This window comes from Quercus robur, chromosome 5 (assembly GCF_932294415.1).
Source record: "Quercus robur chromosome 5, dhQueRobu3.1, whole genome shotgun sequence".
Taxonomy (NCBI): Eukaryota; Viridiplantae; Streptophyta; class Magnoliopsida; order Fagales; family Fagaceae; genus Quercus; species Quercus robur.
Window position 1 is genome coordinate 81,560,286 of NC_065538.1, and position 19,337 is coordinate 81,579,622.

The 19,337-nt window shown below is 36.9% G+C and overlaps 1 pseudogene; it reads left to right on the forward strand.

The window, feature by feature from the left end:
- The first annotated feature begins 2,663 nt into the window (after nt 1-2,663).
- Nucleotides 2,664-13,619, forward strand: LOC126728825 (protein DETOXIFICATION 18-like; annotated as a pseudogene).
- The last annotated feature ends 5,718 nt before the right edge of the window (nt 13,620-19,337 follow it).

Here is a 19,337-nt window from a genome sequence, read left to right on the forward strand (position 1 = left end):
GTGTATCCAGAAGCGAACATGGTTTAATGGTTTATTTCTTATTTTCTTCTAAGATTGGACAAATGGTGGACATTGAAGAGGGAATAAAGGAATCAGTATTAACACCATACAAGATTCTTCGGAAAGTGTTCAAAATGGATATGTAACTACAACATGATTATGTCAAGAACACATATTAGTGATCGACCTTGAACCATTGTAACAGTAACATCGTTAATAGAGAATTTTCTTTGGTCACATTGAGATGACTCTGCTTCTAAGGAAATCTAAATTACAGTAAATGTTGGCTGCTTTGGATGAGGAAGTTCAACAATCTCACTTTTAAGTATGGATTTAGCTCTTTATCCAATAAGATGTTACTTGTCTTTAGATCTCTATGAATAATCCTTAACTTAGAATCCTTGTGAATGTAGATTAAAACTCGACCAATTCCTTCAATACTGTTAAAACATTTTCTTCAATCTAACAGTTTTTTCTTGTGAGGATCTAATGAATTTAAACAAAAGCATTAAGAGAAACTCACAAGGTGAAGGAACAAAAAGTTTGCAAAAGTTGTAGAGGTGAAGTTACAAGAGAATTGGAAAAGTTTGATTCAATTGAAGTATCACAACAAAGAACATTGTTCAAATGTCTCATTGTAGTGTGTTTGCAAAAGAAGTTCTAGTGTTCATCAAAAAATGGTGTGATTGTTACACACTGTGCGTAACAATCACTACTTAATTCTCTCCACAATCCTATGATAAATTTTTCTCAAAAAAAGAAAAGAAAAGAAGTAGGTTACTAGGCTAAACATGCAAGTCATGCCATTGCCATGAATTTTAATATCCCTTCCCTCCACAACTCTAGCTCAAAACCCAGTACTTAATTCATCTTCTTTCACTTCACTTTTTTCTCACTTCTATTCTTTCCCTTTTCTTCTTCACGTACCCGAGCCAGCACCACTCAAGAGTCTCCAAAATGTATTTAAAAAAAAAAAAAAAAAAAAGGGAAACTAGCTGTGAAACTTCAAGAAATCAGATGGAGGTGGCTTATGGGTTGCTGATCTGCGACGTGAATGGGTAATTTGGTGTTTTTTTCTTTTTTGGCGAACGTTTTTCCTCTTAACCACATGCAATTTTTATTTTTCAACTATTAGTTATGATGCTCTTTAACTGTGGCTTATATCTGTACAACAAATCATTGGTGGCAATCTTTTATTAATAGGTAAAAAGTGATGTAAACGGCCCAAATTAGAAATAATAATAGATTATCATCTAAGATTTGCTATGAATATTGCACTGGGGGAAAAAATTTAGCTAAGTGTAGGTGAACAAACATCAATTCATTTCTTTGTTATTATTATTATTTTTAATCTCTATAGCTTTATATATATATATATATATATATATATATATATAAAAGCTGTACACACACTTGTTGGTAACAAAATAAATTAATCAATTTTTGTGAAAAATTATTCAAGTGTCAAGAAGTTTCTCTAAAAAATTAGTTGCTAGCAGTTGACCCAAAAAGTTGAAAATCTCAAAATTGAAAAAAAAAAAAAATTGAAAAAAAGTTATAAAAATTTAGATGAACAACTCACTTAAGACCAAGAAATTCATTAAAACTAAATAAATTAGAAGAATAGATTTTAAGTTAAAAAAATTATTTAATTAAATCTAGGGGTGTGCATGGGTCGGGTTGGGTGCGTTGAGGGGATTTTTTGACCCAACCCACCATGGTGGGTCAAAAAAAATTCAACCCAACCCATCACATAAGTCCAACCCAACCCACATGGGTCGGGTTGGATTGGGTTGAACCCATGGGTTTGACAAATTTTTTTAATTATTACTATTAAATTGAGTAGAAAAAAAAATATTAATATTAATATATTAAAAAAACCTAAAGATTAGTATCAATGTAACTCCTTAAAGATAAACACCACTAATGACTAAACAACAATAGTAATTTATTAGAATTTGTGTGAACTAATTGGCTTTTATAAAGGATAGGAAGCATTGGTTATTTAAAAAAATTATTAATTATATAATATTATATATATTAAATTAGTATTAGTAGGAGGAATTGAGGAAATACTGCTCTACAGCTGGTTTTTTTTTTTAATTATTAAATATATATATATATATATATATATATATATATATATATATATATATATAAAAGTGCCCTACAATTGATTTAAAAAAATTATTAAATATAAAATATATTTTAAATATATATTAAATATGGGTGGGTCGGGTCGGGTTTGGCAAGTTTGTAATTTCATGACCCAAACCCAACCCAACCCGCTATAAAAAAAAATTTTGTAACCCAACCCAACCTAACCCACCAAGCCTTAAAAACCGACCCAACCTGGCGGGTTGGGTTGGATTGGGTCGAGTTTGATGAGTCGGTGGGTTTTCTGCACACTCTTAATTAAATCTAAATATATATAAAAGCTATCAATTTATACATAGCCTTAGGCCCAAAAGTCTCTTGGGCCCTCTGTTAATTAGTAACTAATTGCTAATTTAAGAATTTATTTCACTTAAATATATCAGAATCCTTATAAGACTCTCACACACACCCACACACGAGAGGGAGTAGAAGAAAAAGAAAATTTATTTTCATAAAAAAAAGGAAGAATTCTTAAATCAAATATTTCAGCAAACCCGAGTTCAGAGATGAAGGAGGCCAAGAACCAGTTGTTGTTTTCTGTACCAATGATTCTTACCAGTATTATCCGTTACTCAATAACCTTGGTATCTGTCATGATCGCCGGTCACCTTGTTGAGCTTGAGCTTGCAGGTGCTGCATTTGCAAATTCGTGGGCAAGTGCGACTGGTCTCTCTGTCCTGGTAAGTGGTGTTGAAGTGGGCCGTGTGGCTTGAATTGCCACAAGCCCACGTCGGTCACTATTGACCAAATCCTATTTGTAATAGGAAAGATTACTCCAGCCGGCTTTGACCTTAATATATATATGTATTATAGTTTTTTTAAGGGCTGCCGTGAGCATATAGAGAAATCCTAATTAACCTAGTGAGCAAGCCACATGAGAGAAAATAGAGAAAAGAGAGGCAGTCAGCTTCTATTATTATTTTTTCTGTGAGAGAATACTAGAGTGTAATTGGGATTTGGGTTTCTTGAGAGTGTTTTTGTGCACTATTGTATTCTCCCTGATAATAGTGAAATCCCTGCAACTCCGTGGACGTAGGCAAATTGCCGAACCACGTAAATATTGTCTTGTGCGTGTGATTATTTTTCTTTGGCGTGTGTTTTCTCTATTTATTTTGTTTCTCACAGGTTGGGATTTTTGGTTAAATTCCCTACAACTGGTATCAGAGCCTAGGGTTAGGTTTGAGTGGGAGCAATGACAGAGGAAGCAGGAAAGGCGTCTGGAATAGAAAAGTTTGATGGCACAGACTTCGCGTATTGGAGGATGCAGATTGAGGATTACCTTTATGGGAGGAAATTGCATCAACCGCTTCTAGGGGAAAAACCTGAGGCTATGAAGGCTGAGGAATGGGCTCTTCTTGACAGACAGGTTCTAGGAGTTATCAGGTTAACTCTGTCTAGGTCTGTTGCACACAATGTTGTAAAGGAGAAGACCACAGCAGATCTGATGAAAACTTTGTCTGGTATGTATGAAAAGCCGTCAGCAAACAATAAGGTGCACTTGATGAAGAAACTGTTCAATCTGAAGATGGCAGAGAATGCATCAGTAGCACAACATCTGAATGAATTTAATACTATCACAAATCAATTGTCGTCTGTAGAAATTGATTTTGATGATGAGATTCGTGCTCTGATCGTCTTGGCTTCTTTGCCAAACAGTTGGGAGGCAATAAGGATGGCAATAAGCAATTCTACAGGAAAGGAAAAACTCAAGTACAATGATATACGAGATTTAATTCTAGCTGAGGAGATTCGCAGAAGAGATGCAGGTGAATCCTCAGGATCTGGTTCTGCCCTAAACCTTGAGACAAGAGGCAGAGGTAATAACAGAAATTCAAATCGGGGCAGATCAAAATCCAGAAATTCTAATCGGAACAGAAGTAAATCTAGATCAGGCCAACAAGTACAATGCTGGAATTGTGGGAAAACAGGTCACTTTAGGAATCAATGCAAAAGTCCTAAGAAGAAGAATGAAGATAATTCTGCTAATGCTGTAACAGAAGAGGTACAGGATGCATTACTTCTTGCAGTAGACAGTCCACTTGATGATTGGGTTTTGGATTCAGGAGCTTCGTTTCATACCACTCCACACCGAGAAATCATACAGAATTATGTTGCAGGTGATTTTGGTAAGGTGTATTTGGCTGATGGTTCAGCCTTGGATGTTGTGGGTATGGGAGATGTTCAAATATTATTGCCCAATGGGTCTGTTTGGTTATTGGAGAAGATTCGACATATTCCTGACCTGAGGAGGAATCTGATTTCTGTTGGACAACTTGATGATGAAGGACATGCAATACTATTTGTTGGTGGTACTTGGAAGGTTACAAAGGGAGCTAGGGTATTGGCTCGTGGAAAGAAGACTGGTACTCTGTACATGACCTCAAGTCCAAGAGACACAATTGCAGTTGCTGATGCAAGTATTGATACAAGCCTATGGCACCGCAGACTTGGTCATATGAGTGAGAAAGGGATGAAGATACTGCTGTCAAAAGGAAAACTACCAGAATTGAAGTCCATTGATTTTGACATGTGTGAAAGTTGCATCTTAGGAAAACAGAAAAAGGTGAGCTTCTTGAAAACTGGCAGGACACCGAAGGCTGGAAAATTGGAGTTAGTACACACTGATTTGTGGGGGCCTTCTCCAGTTGCATCCCTTGGAGGTTCAAGGTACTACATCACTTTCATTGATGACTCAAGTAGAAAGGTATGGGTTTATTTTCTGAAAAATAAATCAGATGTATTTGAAACCTTTAAGAAGTGGAAGGCCATGGTTGAGACAGAAACAGGTTTAAAAGTAAAATGTTTGAGGTCAGATAATGGAGGAGAGTACATAGATGGAGGGTTCAGTGAGTATTGTGCTACACAGGGAATTAGGATGGAGAAGACCATTCCTGGGACACCACAGCAGAATGGTGTGGCTGAGCGCATGAATAGAACTCTCAATAAGCGTGCTAGGAGTATGAGGTTGCATGCTGGACTACCAAAAACTTTTTGGGCTGATGCTGTTAGCACTGCAGCTTACCTGATAAACCGAGGACCTTCAGTTCCCATGGAGTTCAGACTTCCTGAGGAGGTTTGGAGCGGTAAAGAGGTAAAGTTTTCACACTTAAAAGTTTTTGGTTGTGTTTCTTATGTTCATATTGATTCTGATGCTCGTAGTAAACTTGATGCAAAGTCTAAAATATGTTTTTCATTGGCTATGGTGATGAGAAATTTGGCTATAGGTTTTGGGATGAACAAAACAGGAAAATCATCAGAAGTAGAAATGTGATATTTAATGAACAGGTTATGTACAAGGACAGGTCAACTGTAGTGTCAGATATTACAGGGATAGATCAAAAGAAATCTGAGTTTGTTAACTTAGATGAATTGACTGAAGGTACTGTCCAGAAAAGGGGTGAAGAAGACAAGGAGAATGTAAATTCACAAGTAGATCTGAGTACACCTGTAGCTGAAGTCCGTAGATCTTCCAGAAACATTAGACCTCCACAGCGTTATTCACTCACTCTAAATTATCTCCTGTTGACTGATGGTGGTGAGCCAGAGTGTTATAATGAAGCCTTGCAAGATGAGAATTCAAGCAAGTGGGAGTTAGCCATGAAGGATGAGATGGATTCCTTGTTGGGGAATCAAACATGGGAACTGACTGAATTGCCAGTAGGAAAGAAGGCTTTGCACAACAAGTGGGTATACAGAATAAAGAATGAGCATGATGGTAGCAAACGTTACAAGGCCAGATTAGTTGTTAAAGGGTTCCAGCAGAAGGAAGGCATTGACTACACAGAGATATTTTCTCCAGTTGTGAAGATGTCAACAATCAGACTAGTACTGGGAATGGTGGCTGCAGAAAACTTACATCTTGAGCAGTTAGATGTGAAGACAGCATTCCTTCATGGTGACTTGGAGGAAGACCTTTACATGATTTAGCCAGAAGGGTTCATTGCTCAAGGACAAGAGAATTTAGTTTGCAAACTGAGAAAAAGCTTGTATGGCCTAAAACAATCTCCTAGACAGTGGTACAAGAAATTTGACAGTTTTATGCATAGAATTGGGTTCAAGAGATGTGAAGCTGATCACTGTTGCTATGTTAAATCTTTTGACAATTCTTACATCATATTACTGTTATATGTGGATGATATGCTTATTGCAGGGTCTAGCATTGAGGAGATTAATAATCTGAAGAAGCAATTGTCCAAACAGTTTGCAATGAAGGATTTGGGAGCTGCAAAACAAATCCTTGGTATGAGAATCATTAGAGACAAGGCTAATGGTACATTGAAGCTTTCACAGTCAGAGTATGTGAAGAAAGTTCTCAGCAGGTTCAACATGAATGAAGCTAAACCAGTGAGCACACCCTTGGGTAGTCATTTCAAACTAAGCAAAGAACAATCACCGAAGACAGAAGAAGAAAGGGACCACATGAGCAAGGTGCCCTATGCCTCAGCTATTGGCAGCTTGATGTATGCTATGGTGTGTACAAGGCCAGACATTGCACATGCAGTGGGAGTTGTGAGCAGATTCATGAGTAGGCCTGGAAAGCAGCATTGGGAGGCAGTCAAGTGGATTCTGAGATATCTGAAGGGTTCATCAGATACATGTCTTTGCTTCACAGGTGCAAGTTTGAAACTGCAGGGTTATGTAGATGCTGATTTTGCTGGTGATATTGATAGTAGAAAGAGTACTACTGGGTTTGTTTTTACTCTGGGTGGTACAGCTATATCATGGGCTTCAAATCTACAGAAGATTGTTACTTTGTCTAGTACAGAAGCTGAGTATGTTGCAGCAACTGAAGCTGGAAAGGAGATGATTTGGTTACATGGTTTCTTAGATGAATTGGGTAAGAAGCAGGAGATGGGCATTCTACACAGTGACAGTCAGAGTGCAATCTTTCTTGCCAAGAATTCGGCTTTTCATTCAAAGTCGAAGCACATACAGACAAAATACCACTTTATCCGTTACCTTGTTGAAGATAAGCTGGTAATGCTTGAGAAGATTTGTGGATCTAAGAACCCGGCAGACATGTTGACTAAGGGTGTCACTATTGAGAAGTTGAAGCTGTGCGCAGCTTCAATTGGTCTTCTAGCTTGAGGACAGGAGGATGAGTTGCAGGGATGAGGGATTGTGTTATGGAGGATTGTGGCTGATGTTTGCAGCTTGTGAGCCCTTAAGGGCTAAGGTGGAGCTGATGGAGGAGTTTGCTCGTGTAGCTTGATCAATTCAAGCCAAGGTGGAGATTTGTTGAAGTGGGCCGTGTGGCTTGAATTGCCACAAGCCCACGTCGGTCACTATTGACCAAATCCTATTTGTAATAGGAAAGATTACTCCAGCCGGCTTTGACCTTAATATATATATGTATTATAGTTTTTTTAAGGGCTGCCGTGAGCATATAGAGAAATCCTAATTAACCTAGTGAGCAAGCCACATGAGAGAAAATAGAGAAAAGAGAGGCAGTCAGCTTCTATTATTATTTTTTCTGTGAGAGAGTACTAGAGTGTAATTGGGATTTGGGTTTCTTGAGAGTGTTCTTGTGCACTATTGTATTCTCCCTGATAATAGTGAAATCCTTGCAACTCCGTGGACATAGGCAAATTGCCGAACCACGTAAATATTGTCTTGTGCGTGTGATTATTTTTCTTTGGCGTGTGTTTTCTCTATTTATTTTGTTTCTCACAGGTTGGGATTTTTGGTTAAATTCCCTACAAGTGGTAACTCTATCATGTGCATATTTATCTAGATTTCACGCTCCATAATCCATTTATTCTTTGATTCTCTTTCTATGGGTAAAGAACTATACCACTTTGTTCAGAGATTAAGCAAGATATCCAAAGAAATAGTAGTCAAACAAATGCAAGGCTGTATTAAATATAGGAAGTACGTAAGATACTGTACCTGTGTCATATCTGTGTCACACCAGAGTCATACCAGTCATTTCATGTTATAATTTTTCAAGAAATTGCTGGTTTCACCATGCCGAATCCTTACCCATGTCTGTGTTCTTGCTTCCTAGATATCAATGTATCATATATGTTTTCTGGGGTACAAATAAGTATCAAAGCATAATAAATAGACCTAAGATTTGGTGTGTACATATAATAGTATAGATATATATATATATATATATATATATATATATATCTTGTGGAGGAAGAAGGCTTAAAAAGGAGAGCAAAAGTAGAAGGAGAAATTGTTTGTTGCTATTTTTTTTTATTTTAAAAGTTGTTTTCTCCTTCATGGACATAGTTTTTTTGGGGCTTGATCCTACAGAAATAGCACAAACAAACAGACTTCTTGTGAAGGATGAGTTTATTTACAACAGCTTATATTGCTTAAAAATTAAGCTAGGAAAATACTTAAAAGATGTGAAATTTGAAAATTTGTACTTGAGCTAATAAGTCAGAAGATAAGCCATATACCGTTGTTGCTAGCTATAGGCAGCCACTCTTCCTTTCCCAAGCATCCAATTTGGATATCAAACAGTTTAGCTGATGACGTATTGTTAGTGGCAGTGTCACAGATAATTCTAATACCAAAATTTTGGAGAAGAGGGTCTTTCGGATGTCAATTGTCATGCAGGAAAATATATTGTGTGTGTGTGTGTGTGTATATATTGATCAATTTGATGTCCATTTCCACTTTGTATCTCATTAAAAGGTCGAGGTTCCCTCTTAAAATGGATTTTTTTTTTTTTTTTTTCTCAAATCCCATGAGCTGTCAACAGAACATGTAACCTTGCAAATCGATCTACCCTTCAACAAATAGGCATGGAGCCATGCAACCTGTATAGAGCCTAATGTTTCAAATAGCCTCCATATGAGCCACATAATTATGGCAGCCATGTTCCACTCAACCAGATTAGTAGCCTCAATAGAATCTTTGTTAGCAGCAGCGAAACATATGTGAGACAGAATTACTTAGGATGGTACATGAAACCATTGCATCCTGCACTTTCTTGCTGTGTGAAACTCGTGAAAACTAGCATAATCAATTCAGAAAGGTAGGCGGGCAAATGATCCTTGCTGCATCTCTTCTTCGCTTCAAAATATTCAAATAAACCACCTCTTTAAGCTATAGAATATTAGAAGGAATACAAGTTTTGACAGAAGAAACAAATGTTTGAGGGCTAACCAATAGCAACTAGCATATCAAGAATATATCCGCACTCCACAGAAACATAAGCTTGGAGAATACCAACCTTGTTTATACACCTATGAGGTTTTTTATTTTATGGTTATTTTTCAACCAGTTCTTGGAGCCAAATGTTACAGATCCAGGTATAAATGCAGTTTGTCAAGGGCTCACAAATCATTCAAACATAACTTCATTCTCTTAGCTAAAATCTTAGTAATATATTGTATTGCAACAGGCTATAGGCTGAGAGTCAGTCAATTTTGAGGGGATTAGAACTAGTGTTAAAAATAGTAGTATTGGCCTCTCTATGAGCTTACAAGATAAAAATTAACCTTGGACAGCTTCAATTACTTCTCCAATAATAGGCTAGGCAGATATGAAAAGATGAGCATTAAAACCATCATGGCCAGGGCACTTCTAATCACTAAGAGAACACAAAACAGATTTTATTTCCTCAGTTGAAACATCCTTCGGTAAATCATGGAGACTCAGGGAGCTGATAATTAAGGATTTGAGATAACTTTCCCTCCATACTTGTTAGGATTCCTGCTGGAATGCCCAAGAAAATTTTGTTGGAAATTCACAGCCATACAGCTAATCTGTTACATACATATTATGGCCCAGAAAGACCGTGTACTTATAAAACAAGCAAACTAACCATGGGTAACATGTTAGTCTATGCTTAGCTTAGGGTTTTGAAGTAGATAATCCCTACATTAGGTTCATTGTGAAATAAAGTGTTTAGTAGCAAAGATGTAGCCATTAAAGGCTTTTTGCTGTCTCTCTTTCAATCTCTCAATCATTCAAAAACTTCAACACATCTTCAATCTTGTTTACATCATCTCCTAACAAACATTTAATTGAATTCTGAACGCCTCTAATCCTTATCACTTAGTGAATCTGAACTGTTTTGATCACCTAAATTAAGCCACCTAACTCTTGCTTTCTGTCTCAAGTGGCCTTGGCATTTCTCAAAGTCACAGCAATGATATTTTTCCCCTTTATGGCAGTGTTCTGATTTTGACCAGGAACAGCCCCTATTGCACCTCTTCAAGATCTCTTTTTCCCTTGTTAACATTTTCAGTCAAACCCCCAACCTTTTGCGTGTTAAACTTTTCAAAAAAAATTTTAAGCCGCTCCTAACTTTCTAAAAACTATATTCATGGTCACAACATAGCCTTCTCTGTTCTTAGTAATTCTGACTATATCCCACACTCAGTTCCCAAAAGTTGTAACACGTTATTTCAGTACTTTACATATTCAGTATTAGAGAGTATTTCTCTTTATTTTATGAAGGTAATATAAGTGCAGAAGTTTCTTTCAAAAGCCATTAATTTTGCTATAGCAGAACTAAAGACAATCACCGCCTGGCTGCAAAGAAAAAGAAAGCTCAAACAAAATCTCTGATACAAGTTAACAGCGGGTATTTTTTGGCAAGTATTAACAACATATTAACCTAGCTAGATCAATGATCATACATATATATGGACACTGGATATCCCAATTCAACAAAGGCATCTATTTCGAATAGTGTAACTGAATCCTCCTGGCATTTAAATTTTGTTCTTCACAACATCCACTTCACTTATAATTTGTTTTTGTAAACTCTAGTATATTTCTTTACAACCAAATAATATATATAGCAGCTGACCAAACTAGCACCATTAAATTCTTTTATAACATTTGCGCTCAATCTTTCAAAATGTTTATGTTAACTCATCCTCCAATTTCCAATCTACTCATTTGATCTAAAAATTGCAGGCTAACTTTTCAATGATGCTCCACAGTTGACTCTTACATTATATAATTATTTGTTTTTCATTCTAGATTGGGTTAAGTGGATGTCTTGAAAAACTTTGTGGGCAAGGATTTGGAGTAGCAGAATAAAGAATGTTGGGGATTAATTTACAGGCCTCTTCTATCATATCCATCCCCTTCGCTATCATCACAACCATCATCTGGTTCTATACAGAACCCATACTGATCTTACTTCATCAAGATACTGACATTGCAAAGGTGGCCGCTCTCTATATAAGGTTTCTCATTCTTGGATTATTTGCATATGACTTCCTGCAAAACATTTTGAGGTTTCTTCAGGCACAATCTATTGTGTGGCCCCTGGTCACAGTCACAGGACTACCATTGGTTATTCATGTTGGAATTGCATATGCTTTGGTACACTGGACATCTCTCAGTTTTGTGAGAGCACCAGTGGCAGCTTCAGTTTCATTATGGCTATCAGTCCTTATGTTGGCCATCTATTTGACTTGTTCAAAGAAATTTGAGCGTACATGGCAGGGATTTTCATTGGAATCATTCCAATACATTCCTACAGACTTGAAACTAATTGTGATTTTAATCCTATTGTGTCCGTTATTCTTAATAATTTTTTTTTTCAAACCTAAAATTTAACATAGCCTTATTTTGATATTAGAATATATTTTAGAATGACAAGATCTGAGGAAGTTTTGATAGGATAGAAATATGAACAATACACTCACCAATGCTTGATGAAGTGGTTTAAATTTTAGAAATTATTCTTTATATTAGTGATATACCATGAATAAAAGAAATTCTAAACTGATCTCAAATTAAACAGGCTAAAAGAACCTGGTCCATATTGAAATTAGCATTGTGACTAAAATCAACCCAATACATAAGTTGAACCCTAAGACATGGTATCAACCAAGGGGTTAGGGCACCAAGTCATTTAAGCATGATAACATTTTGATATGCCAGGTTATCATAAGCACAGACATGACCTAATAAATATTACAAGTCCCCTAATTAAGGATTTTTGCTAGTTTGGAGTACTGGACTTTCTAGATTTTGGTTTTCTTAGCGAGACTGTTGAAAAACTCAAGAACAACCACTTTATTGATTTCTATTTGGTAAGTTTCACTGTCCTTTTCCCAGGCTATACCAGTTACAGACCTGATCTTTTTGCTTTAAACATTCTTTTCTGGATTAAAACTTCAGTGTGAATACAGAAGCCATTGCTTACATGTTCTCATATGGTCTCAATGCTGCTGTAAGGTTAGTTGGAATAATACCTTTTCTTAAGTTGTCTTATTCTTTTTAAGGTCTGAATTTTTATTTTTATTTTCAGTGGGCAGAACTTGAAGGAAAATTCCTCCAACCCAATATAAATGTGGCATTTGAAATAACCATCAACATGTACTTAGTTACATATATTTTTACCAGTTATATGACTTGTTCAAATGATTTAATGAAGCAATTAAGCATATGTGGATGGTCATCTAAATGCCACATAATTTGTTGGAAGAGATTCTTCAAAACTGTTTATAGGAAAACTTTGTCCTTTCTCCAGTATGTTCCAAATATTGAAAAAAATATTACACTTATTGGGACAGCACAAGGGTGTCAAATGAGTTGGGAGCAGGCCTTCCCAATCGGGCTAAGAATGCCATGGGTGAGTCTAAAGCTCTCTCTCCTTCTTGCGGTTATACTTGTTTTGGCTATTGGATTTGGTCACAAAACATGGGTTGGTTTCTTCAGTGATAGTTCAGATATCATTAAGCAATTTACATCAATGATTTCTCTGCTTTTGATTTCAATATTCATTGATTCAGTTCAAGGTGTCATATCAGGTATGAATCTTACAATTTTATACGCCACATCATTTCAATTATATATTCTCAGTTTCAGTGCTATTGATTTTGATACTGCAGGGGTGGCCAGACGATGTGGCTGGCAGCACTTGGCTGTCTATGTTAACTTCGCAACCATCCACATGAACTTTGAAAAGAAAGTTTTGGGGTTGGGTAGAAGCATAAATTTAAATAAATTGTTAGGTTCTAAATGTTTAGGATTAAATATTTAGATTTCTATTTTTATGTATGTTGGCAAACCGAGATCAAAACATGTCTAGATTATGTATTAGACATTGCTCATGATAAGTACAAGTTAGGATTCAAGAATTTACAAGCTGCAGAAAGGAGAAGTTAATTTCAATGAGGTTCAACTGATCGTAATTAAGCTTCAACTGATTGAAAATCGTAGTCAGGATTTTATTTGCAAAATTTTATTTCAACCCAAACACTACAAAAACATCTAGGGTTTTAAGTGAAACACTTCTTGGTATAAAAGGATAACCCTAACTACGTTTTAGAGGTTCTTGGATGACTTTGGAGGTGCTCTTGTGAGATCTAAAAGGTATTGTGCCTTCTCCTATCAAAGCCACTACCGAAAATCTTTCTCATACTATTAGAATTGATAGACCTGAAGTTGCTGAAACAAGATCATACATAGCTGATGATTTAAACCTTCAAGGGTGGTCTTGGAGTCACAAACTGGAGAGCTCGTGTTGCTAAACCTTTGGGTAGGATCTCAAAGTCACAAATGGAGAGTTTGTGTTCAGCAAATCTAAGATAGAAGAGTTTATGGATTTAGAGCTGCATATGGTCATATTAGTAAGTTCTAAATGAGGTAACTTTAGATTTAGGGTTTAAATCTATTGTAATCTTCCATTCTATCATAGTAGATTTGTTTACCTTGAGGATAACTAAGTTAAATCCTCCTTAGGTTTTTTCCTTAAAATGGTTGGTTTCATTGGTTTTCCTAAGTGATCATATTACTGTCTTCTTTATTTTTCCTCACTAAGTAATATGTTTGTATGTGTTTAACCTAGATCTCATAATTAACCTAAGTAAATACTTGGCTAATTCATTAGGTTAAACAAATCTGGTTTGTAGGGATCTAAACAAACAAACATAAATGATTCAAAAGAAATATTTATTCAATTCTGCATAGTCCAACATGCCCAATCGTGGGGCAAACCATTAAATGAGCGTTCAAATGGACCAACCTTGAGCACAAGATGAGCTTGATATCAGAGCATCAATTACAAATTTGGCATCACCTTCAAAGAGATTGGATTTGCATCCTTGATTTGCAGCAATGGAGACCAAGAGTAAGGCTGCCCTTAGCTTTGGCTTGAGCAGGGGAAGATGCAAAAATCTTTTCAATGCCTCTTTTATTTTAGGGACCCAAACGATGAAATCTTCAAATGGGGTTCATGGAATATAATTTTTTTGAATGTGGATGGCTGTATTGGAGTAAAAAATAAAAAATAAAAAATAAAAAATAATAATAATAAGGTCTGCCAGATGGTTAATTTCTGGGATTGGTTGGGAGGGTGACGAATGGAGATAGTTGTTGGGGATTATATGGACCCATGGATCAGTCCATATATAATATATTGGTATTTGAGCCTGATCCAATGCGGTGGTACAGACAGGCCCTCGTTATTAAGCAATGGAAATGAGTGGTGAATTCCTTTCTAGTTGGGAGCAGTTGATTTCTTCAATCTTGAAGATATTTAAATTTGGGGAGATGAACCCATGTCTTGTCTGCATTAGAAGCTATTGATCAACCAAACTTAGAGATCAAGGCTTTATTTAGATCATCAGTTCTTCTGAGGCCAAGAGCTTCAACTAATCTCGAGAATAGGTGCCTATCTGAATAGCTAAAATCCCATGAATGGCTAAAACCCCAGAAAAGCATGCCGTCTATTTTGTGGCAAATGCTCTTTCAAATTAATAAGAATGTTCATTTTTTATTGGTAGGTGCTTGAGAAATTGCTATTGATACTCTTAGGCTCCGCTTGGGAGGAGGGAATGGAATGGAATGGAAATGAATGAAAAGAATTATTTTAGAATATTCTTCCCTTCCCTTGTTTGGGAGTTTTAATGGAGAGAATGGAAAGCTCATTTCCTTGTTTGGGAGTTTAAATAGGAGGGAATGGAATGGGTAGGAGGGAACACTCATTCCTCTCTATTTCCTTAAAACCTCAAATTTTCATTCCCCCGAAATTGGGAGGAATGGGAGGGAATGAAATTAGATTTAATGATTTTTTTACTAAAACTCTCAAAATACCCCTGTATATTCAATTCTTTATTTTAAAATAGGGGTCTAATAGTAATATTGTCATAAAATGATTCCATTCCATTCCATTCCCTCCATGTTGCTCCCAAACAAGATTACTTACATTCCATTCATTTTCATTCATTTCCATTCATTTATTTTAAAACATCTAATCAAGGTTACTACATTCCATTCCATTCCATTCCTTTCCCTTACTTAAATACATTCCATTCTCTTATGGTCATTCCATTCCATTCTATTCCCTTCTCTTATGAACTCCCAAGCAGAGCCTTAGCAAATAATTAAACCCCTGCTAACCAATTTTAAGTCATAATCATTTTCACCCTAAATTAACAATTAATGCTTAATATAAGTGATTAACCAATTTTCATTGCATTGCATGCATATTCAAATAGCAATAAATGATTATAAAGCAATATAAAGTGCGGAATAAAGTAAGGGAAGGAAGCCAAAAATAACACCTGTTGTGTTATCGAAGAGAAAATTAGAGTTCCCAATGACAAACCTCTTCTAAGCACCACCATTGAATCTCCACTAGTGACTAGTTGCAATGTTGGTTTCCTAAAGACCATCCAAGCCTAAAGTTCCCTTAGTACTTGAGCCCTTCAATTTCCAGCTATAACCAAAATTATCGAAGTCCTTTCTTCACCTAGTATTGGAGTCCATGCATTGAGTGGCCAAAGTAAGCCACAAAGATCTCTTGGATATGTGGTGTAGCTTCTCTAATAATTTTCAGCATCAATCACTCAAGGAATATCACCCAGAGGTAACATGGAGTGTTTGGAAAATCACCTCTCAAGATATGGAAATAGTGAGAGGGAAAGAGAAGAAAAAAAGCTATGGATTCACTCAAGGAATATGGGTTTTGTCTCTCTCAAAGGATGAGCACAATAAACTCTCACAAAAGTTCACAATCTGCTCTATAGTATTTTCTCTCTAGCTCTCTTGCAGATTGAAATGGGTTGTTTTTTGGATAAGAATGATATGGCTGCAAATAAGAATGTAGTACTGAAAGTCTGTCCTCGAGTAGGTTGCAACTTGAATAAATACAATGCTTCCTTTTTCTGCCACATGTCCAACTTACACCTAGGATGCAACTCGCAAGGGCAACTTGAACTACTCAACAACAGCAGCAAGGGCTCAACCACTAAAGTAAATCTACCCCCAATAAATTGCAATCACCAATCAAAATTAAGAAGATTTACAAGTAAATTTAGTATGAAATAAAACCAACAAAGAATATGGTTTACTGGTTTTTTTCTTCTTAGATTGGACTAACAATGGACATTGAAAAGGTAATAGAGAAGGCAGTATTTACACCATATGAGATTCTTGGGAAATTGTTCAAAATGAATATGAAACCCCAAGATTATGATGTCAATAACAAATGCTGCCTATCGACCTTCAATCATTGTAATAGTAACATTGTTAACCGAGCATTTTCTTTGGCTAACTTCAGAGAACTCTGTATCTAACCCAATCTGCCTATCAGCAAATGCTGGTTTCTTTGGACGGGGAAGATCAACAATCTCACTTTTAAGCATGGAAATTACAGTAGATGCAGTTGGCCTATCTTTGGCAAATTCTTGCACACACAACAAGTCAACATGTATGCATCTCAAAATCTCCATTTCATAGCATGGTTCAGATATCATTGGGTTTATTACTTTATTAAGGCCACAATGTTGTTTGCTTTCCACAATTTTCATGCCTGGAAACATAAAAAGAGGATTGAAATTCTTAGCATCAATAATAAAACTTAAAAGAAACAAGCATTGGTGGTTGTAAAAAGTAAGAGAATGAGATAAGGACGACTTACATGTCCTAAAAGGCTCATGGATTGCTCATCATGATAAAAGCTAGAGTTTTTTCTTCCACTAACTATCTCTAGTAACAACACTCCAAAGCTGAAGACGTCTGATTTCTCTGAAAATCGTCATTCCATTGCATATTCAGGAGATGTAGCTACTAAATTTCAACAAAACACAACCAAATTTTGTAATCTCTAATATTAGTATTAGTATCTAATTGAATTGGCATATCCGAAAGGTACTTACTAAGTTCCAACGACCCTATTAGTATTGGCCTGGTCTTCATTTTCTAAAAATCTAGGCCATACCAAAATCTGATATTTTTGGATTTAGATCTTTATCCAACAAGATGTTACTTGCCTTTAGATCTCTATGAATAATTCTTAATCTAGAATCCCTATGAAGATATAGCAAACCTGTTATGTCTGCTAGCAAGAGGAGTTGCTGTATTCACAAGGCAGAGGAGTAAGCAGAGGAGTTGCTGAGTAGGATTATGTTAGGATTGTTTTATTTTTTTATTTGAATTTGTTTTAGGATAATAATAGCAATCTGACTTATTATCGGATTGAAGTATGAAGAGTTTGGCTAGGAATAGAGTTTATCTTTATCTAGATGTTGAGTGGTTTAAGGATGTTGGAGTTGTTTTATTTTATAAAGCTATTTATATAGCTGCACGGCAAATCAATAAGAGGAAATCAGAATATTATACAGCAATTTGCTATTGGGAGGTCTGGTTTTTCCTCGAATTAAAACCATATTTACCCCCTTGATCAGGTCGGTTATAACCAAGAATCACCATAGCTCCTCGCGGCAGACGTGGTGGGAGTCGTGGTCGAGGTGGTCATAACAACTTGGTATCAGAGCAGGTCATGGAGGAATCACGCATCGATCGTTTGGAGGCAGAGATAGGCTCTTTAGCAGCAGGACAAGACAGGAAGTTCCGCGAGTTACAGGAAACATTGATGCAGGCGATAACGTCCATGAATACCCGATTAGATCAAATATCGGGCAGCCAAAGTTTGGAACGAGGACAGAGTTCACACGATGGTGGGGGGTCTCGGCGATTCAATTATAGAGGCCCTCGTGACTCCACCGAGTCTTATGGCGCGGTAATTCCGAGAGTCACTAAACTTGACTTTCCTCGCTTCAATGGCAGTGAAGACCCAACGAGTTGGATTTGTCGAGTGGAGCAATTCTTTGAATTTCAGAAAATTACCGAGGAAGAGAAGGTTCCGTTAGCGACGTATCATCTAGAAGGCGAGGCACAATTGTGGTATCAGATACTAAAGGAAGAAGAAGGGGAAGTTACATGGCTCACGCTCAAGGAAGGGCTGAATTCAAGGTATGGACCAACGGAATTTGATGATTTCTTTGGAGATCTTACAAGGCTCAAACAGGTTGGTTCGGTGCGAGAGTACCAAAGCCAATTTGAGAAACTCCTCAGCCGAGTGGGGAAGTTGAATCAATCTCAACAGGTTGCTTGTTTCATTGGTGGTCTAAAGGAAGGTGTGAGGATAGATGTTCAAGCCATGAAGCCACCAACGTTGTCTGCAGCAGTAGGTTTGGCTCGGCTCTATGAGGTTAAATATCAGAAGCGATCCAGTTTCAACCTTGAGCCAAAAAAGGTTGTATCAACGAACTCAACAGTCACTAGTCGCCCACCTTCATCTACTCCAGCAATTCGAAGGCTGTCACCAATGGAGATGAAAGAACGTCGAGATAAGGGCCTTTGCTTCAATTGTGACGAGAAGTTTGCTCCTGGGCATCGGTGTAAGAAGCTTTTTTTGATTGAAGGGTGCTGGCCAGAGGAGGATAGCTGTGACGGAATTGGAGATATCGAAGAAAAAGAAGACAGCGACGAATTAGAGATTTCCCTGCATGCCATGGCTGGTTCCTCGGCTCCTCAAACCATGCAAATCCATGGGGTCATTAACCAACAATCACTAGTTGTACTGATAGACTCAGGGAGCACCCACAACTTTATTGAAGAGAGGTTAGCGGAAAAATTGGGATTGACATGTAACATGGAAGAACGGTTTAAAGTAAAGGTTGCGTGTGGTGAACGGATCTCATGCAAAGGAAGGTGCATTGGAGTGCAAGTTCGGATACAAGGGGTTACTCTTGATATAGATTTCTATCTCTTACCGTTGGAAGGATATGAGGTGGTTTTGGGAGCACAATGGCTTCGAACCTTGGGGATGATTGAGTGGGACTTCTCTAAATTACTCATGAGATTCCAATATGGTGGGAAAAGAATCTCCTTGCAGGGGATGACTAACCCACACAAGCAGGTTGATGGGAACAAGGTGGAAAGAATACTTAAAGGGAGCAAGC